At 40.7% G+C, this 19,748-nt stretch overlaps 1 long non-coding RNA gene across 1 annotated transcript; it reads left to right on the top strand.

Moving 5' to 3' along the window:
* The first annotated feature begins 6,315 nt into the window (after positions 1-6,315).
* Positions 6,316-10,661, top strand: LOC136174381 (uncharacterized). Its single transcript, XR_010664400.1, has 2 exons — positions 6,316-8,757; positions 9,058-10,661. It is a non-coding gene; the product is annotated as an uncharacterized lncRNA (long non-coding RNA).
* The last annotated feature ends 9,087 nt before the right edge of the window (positions 10,662-19,748 follow it).

Below are 19,748 nucleotides of genomic sequence, written 5' to 3'. Positions count from 1 at the left end.
GTCCTTCAGTAAAGTTTGGTTTAACCCAGCATATCTTAATCTTACATAACCAGGGAATCCTTTTTCTATAGAACACCTATTGATGATAACACAAGACAGGAAAAGTGGCTTAGCACATTAGAGAGTTTGGCTTTGTGTTCACAACCGTTATTTCATGTTATATCTCAAGGGTTTATCTTTGTTTATGTCCAAGAATATATCTCTGTTGATACTCTCAGAAAATTGTCTAACACTCTGTTCAATTTTTTTGGGCTAAAATTGGCTCACATGGCCATTTTCTTAAATTCATAAATAAGGAGAACAAAAGAGAAAAAAGTTAAAACAGTTGTCATATCTATAGTACATTAGGATATTTACTTTATTAGCATTTTATTGGTTGTAAATTGAGTGGGATAGCACTGTTTAGAAAAGCTATTTACACTGTTTTCTTAATTGGGATTTAAAATACACTTTATATGGTCACATGTCTTTGCATTGTTCGTATAAGAAGGCTTTTTCAATAGAATTGGAAAGGCTAGAGATCTCGTCAAGAAAACTGGAGATATCAAGGAAACTTTTCATGCAAGGATGGGCAAAATAAAGGACAGAAATGATAAGGACCTAGCAGAAACAGAAGACCTTACAAAGAGATGGCAGGAATGCACAGAAGAGCTATACAAAAAAAAGGCCTTAATGATAACCACGATGGTGTGGTCAGTCACCTAGAGTAAACATCTTAAAAGAAGGTGAAGTCAAGTGGACCTCAAGAAGCATTACTACAAACAAAGTTCGTGGAGATGATGAAATTCCAACTGAGCTATTTCAAATCCTAAAAGATGATGCTGTTAAATTGCTACATTTAATTAATATGTCAGCGTATTTGGAAAACTCAGCAAATGGCCCAGAGGTAAAGAATCTGCCTGCAATGCAGAAGACGCAGGAGATGTGGATTCGATTCCTGGGTAGAGAAGATCTCCTGGAGGAGGACATGGCAACCCACTCCAGTAATCTTTCCTGGAGAATCCCAAGGAAAGAGGAGCCTGGCATTCTACAGTCCAAGGGGTTGCAAAGAATCAGACACGAATAAGTAACTGAACATGTACAGCAGTGGCTACAGGACTAGAAAAGCTCAGTTTTCATTCCAATTCCAAAGGGCAGTACCAAAGAATGTTCAAACTACCATATAATTCGCTCATTTCACATGCCAGCAAAGTAATATTCAGGGTCCTTCAAGCTAGGCTTTTCAATAGTACATGAACTGAGAGCTTCTAGATGTACAAGCTGGGTTTAGAAAAGATAGGAACCAGAGATCAAATTGACAACATCCATTGGATCATAGAAGAACCTAGAGAATTCCAGAAAAATATCTGCTTGATTGACTGCTCAAGCCTTTGACTGTGTGGATTGCAACAAAGTGGAAAACTCTTCAAGGGATGGGAGTACCAGACCACCTTACCTGTCTCCTGAGAATCCTGTATACAGGACAAGAAGCAAAGCAACAGTTAGAACCAGACATGGAACAATGGACTGGTTCAAAATTGGGAAAGGAGTATGTCAAGGCCGTACATTGTCACCCTGCTTATTATCTTCTATGCAGAGTACATCATTGAACCAGGTTGGATGAGGTACAATCTGGAATCAGGATTGCCGGGAGAAATAGCAACAACCTTAGGTATGCAGATGATACCATCCTAGTGGCAGAAAGCAAAGCAGAACTAAAGAGCCTCTTGAGGGTGAAAGAAGAGTGAAAAAGCTGGCTTAAAACTGAACATGCAAAAATCTAAGATCTTGGCATCCAGTTCCATCACTTCATGACAAGTAGATGGGGAAAAGTGGGAACAGTGACAGATTTTCTTTACTTGGACTAAAAAATCACTGTGGATAGTGCCTACATCCATGAAATTAAAAGGTGCTCCTTGGAAGGAAAGCTGTAACAAACCTAGATGGCATATTAAAAAGCAGAGACATCACTTAGCTGACAAAGGTCCATATGGTTTTTCCAGTAGTCATGTACAGTGGTGAGAGTTGGACCATAAAGCAGGCTGAGTGCCAAAGAATTGTTGCTTTTGAACTGTGGTGTTGGAGAAGACTCTTGAGAGTTCCTTGGACAACAAGGAGCTCCAGCCAGTCCATCCTCAAGGAAATCAGTCCGGAATATTCATTGGAAGGACTGATGCTGAAGCTGAATCTTCAGTACTTTGGCCCCCTGATGCGAAGAGCCAACTCATTGGAAAGGACATTTATGCTGGGAAGATTGAGGGCAGGAGGAGAAGGGAGCGACAGAGGGTGAGATGGTTAGATAGCATCATTTACTCAATGGACATGAATTTGAGGAAACTCCAGGAGATGGTGAAGGACAGGGAAGCCTGGCGTGCTGTAGTCCGTGGGGTCTCAGAGTGGGGCAAGACTTAGGGACTGAGCAACAACAGCAATGCTCACATTATAAAATATCATATAATTAGGACCATAATATCTAGTAAGAGGATAAGCAAAGTATTTGGCACCAGTTCAGAGCTTAATATATAAATGTATTGAGTAAGTGTGTAAATCTTACAAGAAAATTAAATGACCTAGATATTTTGCTGTCTTGACACTAGAGGGAGCCTTGTGCAGTTACTTTCATTTGGGGATTAGAAGAGATTGGAGTCTAAGAGTTGTTTATATATGAAGAAAAATCAATAAAATTTTTTGTTAGCAAGGAGATTCATATTAGTGATATTTTTCTAGCTGTGAAAAAGTTTTCCACTTGATTTGTAAATAATATAGAAAACAGGAGTTTCTTTTAGGATACCTAAAGTGACAAGAGAACCAAAATTATTTTTTAAATATGTATTTATTTGGCTGTACTGGGTCTTAGTTGCAGCAAAGGGGATGTAGTTCCCTGAAAGGAAGAAGTGGTAGTGATAGTTGCTCAGTTGTGTCCGACTCTTTGCGACTCCATGAATTGTAGCCCATCAAACCCAGACCCCCGGGATTGGGAGCACAGAGTCCCGGCCACTGGACCACCAGGGAAGTCCCCAAAATATTTTTGAAAACTCAAATAACATCAAGTATGAAGTATCTGTGCTATATATTGGATAAAGTAAGTAGTTCTACTGGTGACACTGGAGAATGTCCCTTAGTTCATAATTTATATCCTTCCCCTCAAACCAAGATCAAGTTTACAATTATAGTCTTTTGTCCTAATAGTTCTGAACGCTGTCCTCAAAGTAGGGTCAAGCATATCACCTCCCTGCCTTACAGTCCTCTCCAGACTCTGTGTTATCTTTTCCCATCCTTGAACATCACTCTCTACCCTCAGGAATCTCTGGAGCCTGAAGTAGTAACCAGCTACAGTGCAGAAGTTCAGTTTAGAATCAGAAGAAGTGTAGAATCCTGTCTGAATATACTTGTTTTATGGTCTTGGACAATCGTGAATAGCTGATTTATTGAGTGCTGACATGTGTCAGGCATAGCACTGAGTGCTTTTTCAGTGGCATATATAACCCTCTCAGTGACCCTTATCAGGCACATATTATTAAAATCATATACAGATGATGATTACAGTCCTAAGGGAGGGTGTTACTTCCTATCAATTAAGGCTTAATTTGAAGAGTCGAACTCAGGTATAAAGCCTGGGTTTCATATCTGACACAAGAACCTTACAACTAGTCACAGATTGACACTGCTGCCTCATCTCTGTGCTTCAGTGTCCTCCCTTGTGGGATGCTTATAATATCTGGGGCTTCCATGGTGGCTCAGACAGTAAAGAATCTGCCTGCAATGCAAGAGACCTGGGTTTGATCCCTGGATCTGGAAGATTGCCAAGGGAAGGGAATGACTACCCACTCCAGTATTCTTGCCTAGAGAATTTCATGGACAGGAGCCCGGCAGGCTACAAAGAGGAGCCAACTGGACGGACTAAAACTTTCACACTTTCACTATAATGTCTATTTTATAGAATTGATGTGAGGGATGAAATGATATAATGTATTATACATTGCCACATAGTAGATGTTAATAAGTATTCACTTTATCGCTTTCCCCATTCACCTTCCTTTCACTACAAAAAAGACGGAAACCTATTCTTCACACTATCTTCATACCTCCCTCAGAATTTAAATCCTAATTTTATACTCTGTTTGAATGCTTTGTTTTTTTTTTCTTAACACCAGAAACTTACTTAGAAGCAGCTTCATTTCTCAAGAATTCTTTATAACAGTATTCATCTGTTATGCCCGATGTCCGAATCCCCGAGCGGGAAGAGAGAAGGCCTCCAAGACAATGCAACTCGCAAAAAGGGAAGTTTATTGCTGACTCGAGTCAGGGCTCCTGCCGCATCCAATGCAGTGGTGCGGGGTCAGAGAGCCTCGAGACCAAGCTGTTACACAAATTTATAGGGTGAGCACATGCCCTTGGTAGTTGGTTTAAGCGGATTGGTTACAAGTTTGCAAAGCAATTTCATTGGTCAAACACACTTAAAACTTGCGCGGGCGCGGGACTTTCCCCGGGGGTTTCCGCCCTGTTCCTAATTGGCAAACGTCAGTGTTAAGCTGATTGGTTGTATCCAGGTGGCCTGATAATCTTACCACCCAGAAGTAGGAAGGCCTACTCCTAATCTAAGCTGCCTGCCATGGCATTACTTCTGCTCGCCTCACACATCATGTCAGTTTTTTAATTAGCTTTAGCACTTTTGCTTATAAACTGTTGTTTTCACAGTTAAATGAGACTGCCACAACCCATACACCTCATGTGATAGATGGTCTTTGATGAACATACTGCTTTTATTTGCTTTCAGGATGATAGTGGAATGATTCTTTAACAACTGAGTACAGAAATATGTGCATCCAGATCACAGTAACAATTATTTAGAGTTGCTCGCTTGGATCAAAAGTCACTTCTAATAATTGACCACTTTCTCTTGTTTTCTCTATCTAGCATGGCAGAATCTCTTTGATTAAGAAGTTAGTTATGCAGTGACAAAAGCAGGCAAGTGGGATTGTGCCTTTTTTCTGATTCTGTATATAATTGTGGGATTCTGAGAAAACTATGTATTTTTTATTAATTGTAAAACCAACAAGATACACAAATGAAATGCAGCATGTTGGGCTGAAACACCCCTAAATGAGATTCTTCCTAAATTGAATCTCAGTTCTCTAACTTTCTGAAAATTGATATATCTATTTGGGCCTATCTATTTATCTGTAAAATGAAATAATATAGTTAACTGACTCCAGGGTTTCTAGTTAAAAAAATTCATACTAAGAAGCCTTGTGTTTTTATGTATACCTCTTCAACAAACCTTGTAAATCAACTGGGATATCAGTTCAGTTCAATTTAGTAGCTCAGTCATGTCTGACTTTGTGAATCCATGGACTGCAGCATGCTAAGCCTCCCTATGCATCACCAACTCCTGGAGTTTACTTCAACTCATGTCCATTGAGTCGGTGATGCCCATCCAACCATCTCATCCTCTGTCATCCCCTTCTCCTCCCGTGGTCAATATTTCCCAGTATCAGGGTCTTTTCCAACAAATCAGTTCTTTGCATCAGGTGGCCAAAGTATTGGAGTTTCAGCTTCAGCATAAGTCCTTTCAATGAATATTCAAGACTGATTTTCTTTAGGATTGACTGGTTTGCTCTCCTTGCAGTCCATGGGACTCTCAAGAGTCTTCTCCAACACCACAGTTCAAAAGCATCAATTCTTTCTTTCTCAACTTTCTTTGTATTCTCAACTTTCTTTATAGTCCAACTCTACCTCCATACATGACTACTGGAAAAACCATAGCTTTGACTAGATGGACCTTTGTTGGCAAAGTAATGTCTCTGCTTTTTAATATGTCATTTGGTTAGTCATAAATTTTCTTCCAAGGAGTAAGCGTCTTTTAATTTCACATCTGCAGTCATCATCTGCAGTGATTTTGGAGCCCAAAAACACAAAGTCTGTCACTTCCACTGTTTCCCCATCTATTTCCCATGAAGTGATGGGACCAGATGCCATGATCTTAGTTTTCTGAATGTTGAGTTTTAAACCAGCTTTTTCACTCTTCTCTTTCATTTTCATCAAGGGGCTCTTTAGTTCTTCGCTTTCTGCCATAAGGGTGGTGTGATCTGCATATCTGAGGTTATTGATATTTCTCCCAGCAATCTTGATTTCAGCTTATGCTTCATCCAGCCCAGCGTTTCTCCATGTACTCAGCATATAAGTTAAATAAGCAGGGTGACAATATACAGCCTTGATGTATTCCTTTCCCAGTTTGGAACCAGTCTGTTGTTCCATGTCCAGTTCTAACTGTTGCTTCCTGACCTGCATACAGGTTTCTCAAGAGCAGGTCAGGTGTTCTGGTATTCCCATCTCTTTCAGAATTTATCCACAGTTTGCTGTGATCCACACAGTCAAAGGCTTTGGCATAGTCAGTGAAGCAGAAATAGATGTTTTTCTGGAACTTTCTTGCTTTTTCAATGATCCAACGGACGTTGGCAATTTGATCTCTGGTTCCTCTGCCTTTTCTAAATCCAGCTTGAACATCTGGAAGTTCACGGTTCACATACTGTTGAAACCTGACTTGGAGAATTTTGAGCATTACTTTACTAGCATGTGAGATGAGTGCAATTGTGTAGTAGTTTGAGCATTCTTTGGCATTGCCTTTCTTTGGGATTGAAATGAAAACTGACCTTTTCCAGTCCTGTGGCCCCTGGTAAGTTTTCCAAATTTGCTGGCATATTGAATGCAGCACTTTCACAGCATCATCTTTTAGGATTTGAAATAGCTCAACTGGAATTCCATCACCTCCACTAGCTTTGTTTGTAGTGATGCTTCCTAAGGCCCATTTGACTTCACATTTCAGAATGTCTGGCTCTAGGTGAGTGATCATACCATCATGATTATCTGGGTCGTGAAGATCTTTTTTGTATAGTTCTTCTGGTGTATTCTTGCCACCTCTTCTTAATATCTTCTGCTTCTGTTAGGTCCATACCATTTCTGTCCTTTATTGTGCCCATCTTTGCATGAAATGTTCCCTTGGTATCTCTAATATTCTTGAAGAGATCTCTAGTTTTTCCCATTCTATTGTTTTCCTCTATCTGCACTGATCACTGAGGAAGACTTTCTTATCTCTCCTTGCTATTCTTTGGAACTCTGCATTCAAATGGGAATATCTTTCCTTTTCTCCTTTACTTTTTGCTTCTCTTCTTTTCACAGATATTTGTAAGGCCTCTTTAGACAGTCATTTTGCTTTCTGGCATTTCTTTTTCTTGGGGATGGTCTTGATCCCTGTCTCCTGTACAATGTCAGGAACCTCTGTCCATAGTTCTTCAGGCACTCTGTCTTTCAGATCTAATCCCTTGAATCCATTTCTCTCCTCCACTGTATAATTGTGACGGATTTTATTTAGGTCATACCTGAATGGTCTAGTGGTTTTCCCTACTTTCTTCAATTTAAATATGAATTTGCCAATAAGGAGTTCATTATCTGAACCACAGTATAGAGCTTCTCCATCTTTGGCTGCAAAGAATATAATCAATCTGATTTCAGTGTTGAGCATCTGGTGATGTCCATGTGTAAAGTCTTCTCTTGTGTTGTTGGAAGCAGGTGTTTGCTATGACCAATGCATTCTCTTGGCAAAACTTTGTTCTGCTTTATTCTGTACTCTAAGGCCAACTTTGTCTGTTACTCAAGGTGTTTCTTGACTCCCTACTTTTACATTCCAGTCTGCTATAATGAAAAGGACATCTTTTTTGGGTATTAGTTCTAGAAGCTCTTGTAGGTCTTCATAGAATCATTCATCTTCAACTTCTTCAGCATTCCTGGTCAGGGCATAGACTTGGATTACTGTGACATTGAATGGCTTGCCTTGGAAATGAACAGAGATCATTCTTTCGTTTTTGAGATTGCATCCAAGTACTGCATTTCAGAATCTTTTGTTGACTGTGATGGCTACTCCATTTCTTCTAAGGGATTCTTGCCCACAGTAGTAGATATAATGGTCATCTGAGTTAAATTTACCCATTTAAGTGAATGGGTGAATCCATTTTAGTTCACTGCTTCCTAAAATGTTGATGTTCACTCTTGCCATCCCCTGTTTGACCACTTCCAGTTTGCCTTGATTCATGGACCTAACATTACAGGTTCCTGTACAATATTGCTCTTAACAGCATCAGACTTTGCTTCTATCACCAGTCACACCCACAATAGGGTTTTGTTTTTGCTTTGGCTTGTCTCTTCATTCTTTCTGGAGTTATTTCTCCACTGATCTCCAGTAGCATATTGGGCACCTACCAACCTGGGGAGTTCATCTTTCAGTGTCCTATCTTTTTGCCTTTTCATACTGTTCATGGGGTTTTCAAGGCAAGAATACTGAAGAGGTTTGCCATTCCCTTCTCCAATGGACCACATTTTGTCAGAACTCTACACCGTGACCCGTCCGTCTTGGGTGGCCCTAACAGGGCATGTCTCATAGTTTCATTGAGTTAGACAAGGCTGTGGTCCATGTGATCAGATTGATTAGTTTTCTGTGATTGTGGTTTTCAGTCTGTCTGCCCTCTAATGGAGAAGGATAACAGGCTTATGGAAGCTTCCTGATGGGAGAGATGACTGAGGTGGAAACTGGGTCTTGTTCTGATGGGAGAAGTCATGCTCAGTAAATCTTTAATCCAATTTTCTGTTGATGGGTGGAGCTGTGTTCCCTCCCTGTTATTTACCTGGGGCCAAATTATGGTGGAGGTAATGAAGATAATGGTGACCTCCTTCAAGAGGTCCCATGCAGGCCCTGCTGGACTCAGTGCCCCCAACCCTGCAGCAGTGCCCCCAACCCTGTGTTCTGTTACAGTGGCCCAACTATAAACTTCACAAATGATTCTAAGTTTAAATCCAACACTGCAGTCCTGGCTACATGCAATAGTAGCTGTGTGATTCCTTGACCTGGTCCAACCTTTCCCTGGTAATACCATTTTGGAAGACATAACTTAAAAAAGAAAGAAAGAAGTCCAAAAACTTTGACATTATAAAAAACATTATAAATAATGAAAATGTAAAATGCTGAGACACCCTAGAATGAATATTGATAAGCAAATGGTGTTAAGTATATGATGTGTACCAGAGTGTGTGTGCCGACCCGTGCCTCCACTGCAGACTCCTGGACACTCACAGGCAAGTCTGGGTCGGTCTCTTGTGGGGTCACTGCTCCTTTCTCCTGGGTCCTGGGGCACACGAGGTTCTGTTTGTGCCCTCCAAGAGTCTGTTTCCCAGACCTGTGTAAGTTCTGGCAGCTCCATGGTGGGGTTAATGGCGACCCCCTCCAAGAGGGCTTATGCCACACCCAGGTCTGCTGCACCCAGAGCCCCTGCAGCAGTCCACTGCTGACCCATCACTCCATAGGAGACAATTAAACACAGTTCTCTCTCAGTCTCTGTGGGGTCTCTGGGTTCTGGTATACACAAGGTTTGTTTGAGCCCTCTAAGCATCTCTGGCGGGAATAGGGTTTGATTCTAAATGTGAATTTGCCCCTCCTGCCGTCTTGCTGGGGCTTCTCCTTTGCCCTTGGACGTGGGGTATCTCCTTGCAGCCGCTCCCGAGATGCGCAGCCACTGCTCTAGCGCCTACCACTTGCTCGCTATTATCCAGAGACACCTCAGAATCCACATTATGAAATGAAACTTATGTTACCACTCAGACTGGTTCCTCTGCTGAGTCTCTGTCTGGTTAGTTATGCTAGAAGCTCAGTAGTCACTGTTAGCTCTATCATCACCCCCTATATCTCATCAGACACCAAGCCCGATGTTCTCCCTTCCTCAGTATTTTTCTCATCTTTTTTTCCACTCCTATTGCCATTTCTCTGGTTTAGACTTTTGTCATCTTTATTGTGTTCTGTTACAGTGGCCCAACTATAAACTTCACAAATGATTCTAAGTTTAAATCCAACACCGCAGTCCTGGCTACAAGCAACAGTAGCTGTGTGATTCCTTGACCTGGTCCAACCTTTCCCTGGTAATACCATTTTGGAAGACATAACTTAAAAAAGAAAGAAAGAAGTCCAAAAACTTTGACATTATAAAAAACATTATAAATAATGAAAATGTATTATAATGAAAATGCTGAGACACCCTAGAATGAATATTGATAAGCAAATGGTGTTAAGTATATGATGTGTACCAGAGTACCCAGTAGATAGTAGATAAATATTTATTGAGTAACGAAATGAGTGAAGCCTGTAGATATAGAGATAACAGTAGCCATAAGAGATAACAGGTTGTGGATATGAAGTGTTAGGTGGGGAAGGAAGGGGTGAATTAGGAGTTTGGAATTAACGTATATACCCTATTATATATAAAATAGATAATCAACAGGTACCTACTGTATAGCAGAGAATTCTACTCAGTATTTTGTAATAACTTGAAAGGGAAAAGACTCTGAAAAAGAGTTCTTATATATATATTCAGGTATTTATGTATAACTGAATCATTGTGTTATACACCTGAAACTAACACAATATTGTAAGTCAACTATGCTTCAATTAAAAAAAGAAAGAATGTTAGATGAGAAAAAAGATCCCACTCTGTAAGAATGTCTCCTATATTGAGACAAATCAGGGTGTGTTATGGATATACTGACTGTCTCTCTCTGAAGGTGAATAAAAAATCAAAATACCACATCAGTCGTATCACTGGTACTTGTTGAAAATAAATGCTGTTTACTGCCTCAAGTCACTTGGTGTGCCTAAGATGTTTCATTAGCTGGGGTCCCTTATTCTACCTCTTGTGATTTTTAGATCTGTAATCTTGATGTCTTAAACCCACCTGGAGAGCTAGCATCTCCTTGTCAGTGAGCACTGCTTTCTCCTATAAAGAGGGTGGGGACTAAATCTTACCACATGGGGCTTCACCAGCCAAAATGTGGGGGAAATGCTATGTGGCTCAAAAAATCTGTCCAGGAAATTTTCTCCACTCTGCCAAGCTATGCGTACAGTTTCTTAAAGCCCAACAACATAAAGTGAATTTAATTAGTTGTAATCAAAATGTTCTTTCTATGAAGTTATTTAAGGTCGTACTTTTTTCCCTAATGACCCCGTGCTTTGAGTAAAAGTATGATTATTACTCATGTTTTGAGTAGAGGTATGACTGTTAAGAGCTTATTTTCAAACATATCTGCTAGTACACTATAATTCACAAGCTGGACCAGTGTATTCCCACAGTTAATGTCAAATAATGGTGGTATTTTTTTTCCAGGCCCAAGAAAATTTGATAGAATTTTGTCAATTTTATGTTTCTTCTCCATAAATATTAAAACTGACTCCCAAAATTTAAAAGTAATAAAGAAGCATCAGGGGAGTGTTTGAGCTTCCCTGATGGCTCAGATGGTAAAGAATCTGCCTGCAATGCAGGAGACCTGGGTTCGATCCCTAGGTTGGGAAGATCTCCTAGAGAAGGGAAAGGCTATCTACTCCAGGATTCTGGCCTAGAGAATTCCATGGACTGTATAGTCTACAGGGTTGCAAAGAGTCGGACATAACTGACAAAGAGTCAGACATCATAAGTTAGACTTTCACTTTCACTTTTCACCTTCGGAGGAGTGTTTGGCTAGCTGAATGTTCTTGATCTAATAACTTGTCTTTGTGACCATTAATGCTCACTGTGGTTTTTATTTTCTGCTAGTAAATTGTTTCTTGTTCGTCAAATTGAATTAAATGTGTCACCATCATGGTGGCAACAAAGGACAACTTGATTCCTAGATGCTGCACCACTGGCCTAGGTGTCTGTGTGAAATGTAAATTATAAACTCGAGATGTTGTTATGTAACTCATGCAGACTGTGTACTCATAGGTGCTATTTAATGAAAATAAGTCTTGGTAATGGAAGAATAAACCCAAGTTCAGATAGTCCCTGGCTTATGCCCTCACCATAAAGAACTTTGAGAAAGCCATGGAAGAATGTGCCCCGGTTTGGGGCACTCAACCTGAAGTAAGATTTTCCTCTTGTTTCCCCAGCCTGAGGCACAAGGCAGGGCCTTACCAAGACCCTTGGGTTCTGACTGTAATACCTGCTGTAAGTGCTGTGCATTGTCTTGAAGTTACTGAGGATGAGATACAACTTGGTGAGTATTTTAAGAACACATAAATACCCAATCAAGGACTGTTTGATACTCTATGAGATCACAGAAAACTATCAGAGGAAAGTCAAGAAAATTTTCACAAAGAGATGACATTTGAACTAAGCCTTGGAAAGCATAGATTTGTCTGCTGAATGTCAGGTAAGGGATGGGAAGAAAGTATGGGGAAACCATCCAGCCACAGAACAACTGGATAAGTCACAGACATGCATAGCACAGAAAGGCAACTTCTACTCAACATAAGGTGTGTTGGGGGCAGGTGGTCAGACTGGAGATGGTAGACAAGGATCCAGTTGTGAAGACAGGCCTTTGAATTTCATCTTGCAGGGAATGAAGTACTGAGGATTTTAAGAAAGCAAGTGAAACGATCAGATTTGCATTTAGGAAGACTTCTGGCTACTGTTTGGAGAATAGATTGGGGATGTGGGAGACAAGTTAGGAGCCTGTCATATGAGTCAAATTCAAAAATTATTTTGACAAAATGAGAGTTGGAGAGTGGGATAGTGGTGGGGGCAGGTAGAAGTCTTTAAAAAAAACAATTATAGGCTTGCCTAAGGGCAAATGCTGCTCTGGTAAGTCAGGTTGGGTTGTCAAACCTGCTTTTCCTCTTATATAAAATGAAAATGATTATCGTTACCCTTCCCATTCAAAAGGGTTGCTGAAATTGCAATGAAATATATAAAGGTGTGGACAAATGAGTGGTGGAGTGGTTATCAGTAGTGTTTTCTCAAATCATTGATTTATTTTTGGCTGCATTGGGTCTTAGTTGTTGCATGTGGGCTCAGTAGTTAGAGTGCATGGACTTTGTCACCCCATGGCATTTGGGATCTCAGTTCCCCAACCAGGGATTGAACCTGTGTCACCTGCATTGGAAGTCAAATTCTTAATCACTAGACCACCAGGGAAGTCCCAGTTAAATAGTATATTTTCATTGTGATCTTCATCCACAGCACATTTACCATGGGGCTGAATGATGTGAAATCGCCTCTTTTATGGGCTTAAAAAAAAAAAAATCTACTAATAGCAATGTCATGGGATTCAACCTAATAGTTTGTGGATTACTTAGTTTTTCCTGTTACTTCCTGACTGCTTTTAGGCCATATTATTGCCTTCTCTATCTCTCTCTCTCTTTTTTTTTTAAGATGAGCAATACATTTCATCAAGGGGATTTCCAGGAATGCTAGGGAGGCAAGTGTGGTAGAAAGGGTGCAGCCTTTGGAGTCAAGTAAACCTGGAATCAGATTTTCCACTGTAATTTATTAACTGTGGTCTTGGGCAAGTCAGTCTGCTTCAGCCTAATTTTTTTTCTTCTGGAAATGGAAATAAATAGTGCCTACCTTACAGGGTTATTAAATGAGAAAATTCATTCCTTGTTAGTATGTGGCATGTAAAAAGTGTTGAATAAAAGTCTCAGCTCTTCCCTCCATACCCTCTCTTCATTGGTCCTACTTGTTCACAGAGAGTGCGGCATAGAACTCTAGTTACCTGCTTCTTTGTGTCCCCGAAAAGCTGAGTTACAGCTGTCTACCAGGAATTTTGGTGTGTGTGAAAATTTTTCAATTGTCATAACTTCAGGCCAAAACTTTTTAAATGAAGTGACCATTTAAACTATCAAACATCATTCCATGGGATTACTTTAGTGCATAATTTGTGTCAAATTTTTCCGGAATGCCACAAGCCTCATCACTTTTCACATCATTCAGGAAATTACTCATTTAGCCCACACTTCCAATAAACTCATACATACAGGCTGTGTCATATTCCCCCGGAAGTGTCACCTTTTTTTTTCTTTTAATATGATCACTGCTGTTGCAAAGGAAGTAGTATTTATTTCCATATATTCCTGACTTTGAATCCAACCCCAAAAGGTAAACTCACAATTGCTGACCCTCCATATTTCTGGGTACCAGTAGCACAACTAGATTTCTGCCTCAGTTTCCTTGCTTAATATTTTTGTTCCCTGATGAGTTTGATTTTGCATTAATTGAGTTTTTTTTTAGTTGAGCTTCTTTCTTTATGCAAGACTATTCTTGTCACAGCTTGTATATGGTGAACAAGACAGAAAAATCTTTGCATTCATGAGTTTACATTTTTGTGCCAAAAATCAAATAAGATGTTTTCAGAGTGAATGAGTGTTACCAAGGAAATAAATAGGCTAATGGGGTTGATAGAGCCTGGTAGATGGAGGATAACTTACAAAGGTTGTCAGAGAAGTAAGAAGGTACGAAGACCCTAAGGTGGAAGTGAATTTGGCATATTTTGAGGAACCAAATGGCTGCTTTTGTTTTTTCTTTTTTCCATTAGAAGGATGGAAGTAGAAGATGCAGTAGGAGAGAGAGACAGGGAAGAGACAAATATTATTTTTTGGGTTCTGGCCTCCAGTCCCCTGGAGGGTTGGATTCTGCATCTAGACACTCCCAAGACCTTCCTTTAAACCAGAAGTGTGCTATCTGGGAGTATGCTGTGACTGCCAACCTGGGTCCATCTCTGTTGCATAGATTCTGGGTGCTTTGCCCAACTCCCTTGAATTTGCCCCTGGCTTAAATCAAGCCAGAGTCCTTGATTCTCTACTATGTGATGGCCTTTTTTGAACTTGCAAATTAATTACTGTTAAATAATGTCTGCTCACTGAAGACAGAAAATGAAGAAAGGCAAAATTTTTATTTAATTGTCCAAAATCTCACCACCCAGAGATAAATACTGGTTAGCACTTTGAGACATAGCATTTCAGATATGTATTTTTATATATTTATTCAAAAAATGGTCGTAATGTGATCTTTTTATATGAATGATATAAATTTCTATATCAACAAGTCAATGTCTGCATCTGCATCACTTTAATTTCAGTCACTACTGTGATGATCTACCACAATTGATTCAACTGATTCACTGTTTTAAGAACTAATTAAGTTATAATTATAACAATCATAGTAGTTAATACACATTAGGAATGCTGGTAAATTTTTTTTTTTTGCTGGTAAATTTTACACATATCATTTTTGATTAAAGAATGTTAAGTGACTTGTCTCATACCACACAGATAAAAAGCGGCAGTACTGAAGAAGAGGTGACATCTGCTAAGCAGGTACTGCTGGCTGGGCGTGGTGCTAGTCTCAGCAGGAAGACAGCTTCTGCTATTTTCCTTCAACCTCACAGGATAGAACTCTGTAACCCTTCAGCGACCATAGTAGGGGGATAGGCACCTGGATGCCCATTCCCACCAAGACTACACATAATCAAGGTGTTGTTAGGAGGATGGATGCTAGACAGCCAAAATTTGACAGTCCTTATTCCCATGCCTTATGATGCAGTCCAGTCCCATGTTCTGCTGCCCCTCCAAGAGGGCTCCCCCACCCTAAGGCCCTCATCTCTTACCTTCTCTGAGGCTCTGAGGCTCTTACCTTCTCTATAAAATAGATAGACCATGGCTTTTATTACTCTTGACTGTTAAATAGCAGTAGGACCCACCCACGTTTCCAAGAATGAGGCTGGTCCTCATCAGTGCCCTTTGAAAAAGTGAGAAGGGGACCAGCAGAGTTTGGGAACTAAAGGACTGAGAAGGAAGGGAAACAGGCAAGATCTGGTTTTTCCTCAAGGTTACTGAAGGAAACAGTGAAGGGAGAAGGGATGTGCTTGACAAGTCATGATTCCTTTAAGCCCAGCTGGTTTCCTGGGGGAACTACTCATGATTTGACCTCCTGGCCTCTCATTGGTTCCCACAACAGGGCAGGGCAATCAGCCAGTAATAGGCATCATCAGGCAATTGGGAAGAGGTTAGGAGGTGGAAACAAGCAGGATGCCTCATGTCTGGGGGATCTGAGCTGTACCTTTGCCCCCTAACAGCACATTGCCAAGGGACTAAGCAAAGATGGTGTCGTTCCCATGGCAGCCAGGCCCTTAGCAAAACAGAGAATGAGCTCCAGGGTGGAACCAAACAGGCTTTCTTCCCGTTCTAAGAGCACTGGGAGGTGGCACATGACTGCCTGTCTGTGGCCCTGGGTTCTAGTGGGGTCTCCATCACTAACTTACTGGGCATGGCATATCGTCTTCCCTAGCTTAATCTTCAAGACCCAGCTCACATGCCACTTCTACTATAAAACTCTCTCAGGCTCTCCCTAGTTCATTTTTTTTTTCTGTGCTCACACAATACTCTCTATTCCGCTATTATACCAGGTGGCACAACTTGACATGTTACTGTGTCTGTCTTCTCCATTATTCTGTGAACTCCAGCAGTATGGATTGTGTCTGATTCATCTTATTATCCCTTTTCCAGCTCAGTAACTGACATAGGATTAGCGCTCAGTGAGGTTTCTTGAATAAATGAACCTGTAAAATGGAGATAGCCTTTGTCCCGCCTTCCTCCCATGATGTTCTAAGAGTTAAGAATTACAAACTTTTGTCCACGTGCTACCATTAACTCACTGGGCAATAATGATAGTAACAACTCATAAGTGGACAGTACTTTACAGGTTACAGTGCAGTTTTGCATCCAATCATGTATTCAGTCCTCATAGTAAGCCAGTTATGAGTTACTCCAAGAGGTGAAATAGCTGAGCTCCAAGAGGTGAAATAACTAGCTAAGGTTAATCAACTAGCAAGCAGTGGGGCCATAAATGGAACTCTGATCTCTAATCCAGAGCTTGCTCTCTCTTAATTACACATTGCTACTTTTACTTTCACGGTTGGAGGAACCCTTGATCCATTGTAAAACAAACAGACAAAAACCTCTCCTGTAAACTGTAAGTTCATGGCAGTTTACTTGGCTCTCAAGACTATGCCTCCCCAATGTCCTCTTCCAATCTCTTGATTAAAAACTGCCTATTCTCTCATTCCATTGGAGGCTCCATTCCCCATTGACACTAACTTACCAGCACGCTTCTGTCGCATGTGAATGTTATTTTTCCTTTGAGACTTATGTCATTCTGTTCAGCCCATCAGACACTCTGTCCCGGAACCTCAACTCTTGAATGAGTGATCCAAGAATGGAAGGAATGAGGGGAGGACCTGTCTTTGAGCCTCTTGCCACCTATGCTATCGTTGCAGTGGTTATCTTTTGACCACTTCTGTCCCTAAATTCTCTACTTCAAGTCCTGCTGTCACCCAGGTGACTTCACTGTGTGAAGATATTTAACATTCTAGCCTCTTTCTTTCTTAATGTTGACAATAATAACCACCACTTCACAGCCATAGTGCTATCTTGGACCTTCTCTAGACCTGGAGCCACTCCACTTTAGATATCCTAAGGTCTAGTGTACTAAATCTTTCACTATCATCTCCTGGCTCCCCAGCTCTCTCACTTTCACTCCCACCATACCTGCCCCTTGACATCCAGAATTCCACCAGGCTTTTGTCCTCACAATCTTCTCCCTACAATCACTCCCCTTAATATTTCCTTTTTTCCCCTACTCTACCTAGATCTGATAATGCTGCATGAAAACCAGCCTTATTTTCCTTCTGTCAACACACCGATTCTGAAAACTCTAAACTTGTGTCAGTCCAACCATCTGCCTTCTCCACCCCTATATGTGGGCTGCTGAGTTCAACCAGGCAGATTGGCTCTAAAACAATTTTGTGCTCTTCACCCTTGATGGGGCTTTCAGAGGTATTGTAATCTTGGTTATCTCTTCACAGTTGTTGTCTCTTATGCATCAGGCAATGTGCTGCATGTTAAACACACAACAGTAGATAGAAACAACAGACGCAGTGCCTGCCTTCATAGAATTATAATGTAGAGAAGGAGAGACACTTTGTCCTCTATATATAAACATATAATTATGGTTGCGAAGAGTGCTGCAAAGGAAAAAACTCCAAGTACAAGAATGTACTACAGGAAGAGCCTACCCTAGTCTGAAGGATCAGGAAAGACCTTCCTGAGAAAGTAACATTTAATTTCAGACCTAAAGGAAGGGCTCAAATTAGCATAGTGAAAGGAACAGAAGCAGAATGAAAGGACTTTCCAGGTAGAAGAAGGGGGACCTGTGAAGGTCCTGAGACAAGAAGGAGGAAGTGAATGAAAGGCGACCGTGTAAGGATGTATGGAGGGAATTGAGGGGAAAGGTTGGAAAAGTCAATGTGAGCCATATCTTTGGGCCATTTTAAGGATTTTTGAACCAGTGGGGTTTTATGGGTTTTTAGGGCTTTATGCAGAAGATGGCACTATCTGATTTCCCCTGTCTTTTAAAAAAGGTCAACCCACTAGTAGTATGTTAAAAGGGTTGAGTGCAGGTAAGTAAACCAGATAAGAAGCTATTATAGTTGTCCACTTGAGGGCTGATGGCTTCGTGGAGATAGATTTGAGCACCTTCTCCAAACTCCAAAATGCTCACAACCTGCTTCTGATACCTCCCACCAGCACCGCCACTAGTACCACTTTTATCAGTTGACTTGCTTCCTACTTCCTCAGTTCAGTTCAGTCGCTCACTTAGGAAACTAAAAATATCAGGTGTGAGCTTCCTCAGTTTCCTGCCTATACACCCACATATTAGCTATCTACACTTCCTTCTCTTCCTTCCTGCCAATCTAAAGAAAGAGGGCCAAGTGTTCTTTCTGAAGCCCATCGTTCCCTCTTCCACCTTCTCCAGGACCAGTAGCGGGCTCCGTTGCTTATCCACTCCTGTCCTGTAAACAAACTCAGTTCTCTGGCAATCAGAAGAACAAAATTCACTGATTGCCCACCCCCCAAGCTACTACCTTATCTCTTTCCTTCCCTTTATAACAAATTTTATATAGTCTACCCTGCCTATACTAGGGATAGTGGTGCTCACCTCATATTCCGGGACTGGGACTCCTTTGACTCCTTTGACTGGGACTAGTATCTCATTCAGGACCAAAGCAGAGGGCAGCTGGCATGTGACCTTCCAATTGACTCTTCAGTGACTGAGACAATTGTGGAGGGGGTTCTGTCTTCTAAAAGTTAAAACTTCAAGATGATGGAGCCTTTATCACTCTGAGCTCCTAAGTGACTGTGTGGAGCATTCCACCCAGGACATGGAGTATAAGAAAAAAGCAATGTAAGGCACTGAAATTTGAGGGTGGTTTGTTGCTACCACAGAGCCTAGCCTAACAAATACATTTACTGCCTCTACCTCCTCATTTCCCATGTGTTTTTTTTAAAAGAAAAAAATTTTAAATTTTAAAATTTTTTAAAAGAAAAAAATTATTTGTGACATATGCTTTCAGCTCTCAGACTCCTCCTGTCCATTGATAGTTTACTCAGATGAATGCCACCACAATTCTTTTATTGCTTGATTGTGTAATTTGAGTTCTCTGTGTCATATGACCTAGTTGGCTACACCCTTCTTGAAGCTTCTACTCTTCTGGCTATGGTACTAGCATCCCTTGGTTTTCCTCCAGTTTCTCTGGAAGATAGATTTTGGACGTCAGCTTTTTTTCTCACATTATCAAAGTGAAGTAGAATAACTCTTATCAAGTCAAAACCTCACTTAAAAGTCTTCTATGGCTTTCCAAATCTATGTTTATTGAGCTGACAGTTGAGACCCTCAGTGATTTAACCACAGTCTTGTCTTTCCAGCCTTAGCTTCAAGTCTTCTTTGCATAACTTATACTTTATCCAATACAAGCTTGATGTGCTCTCCTCCTCTTTGACTTTCATCATGCATCTGTCATATGTCTCAGTCCTGGTTTCTTCTGTCAAGTAACCTAGGTATGTATGCAAAGATGCTGGTACA

Source organism: Muntiacus reevesi, chromosome 9 (assembly GCF_963930625.1).
Source record: "Muntiacus reevesi chromosome 9, mMunRee1.1, whole genome shotgun sequence".
Taxonomy (NCBI): domain Eukaryota; kingdom Metazoa; phylum Chordata; class Mammalia; order Artiodactyla; family Cervidae; genus Muntiacus; species Muntiacus reevesi.
The sequence above is the reverse complement of the archived record's forward strand: the minus strand, read 5'-3'. Positions and strand labels throughout refer to the sequence as shown.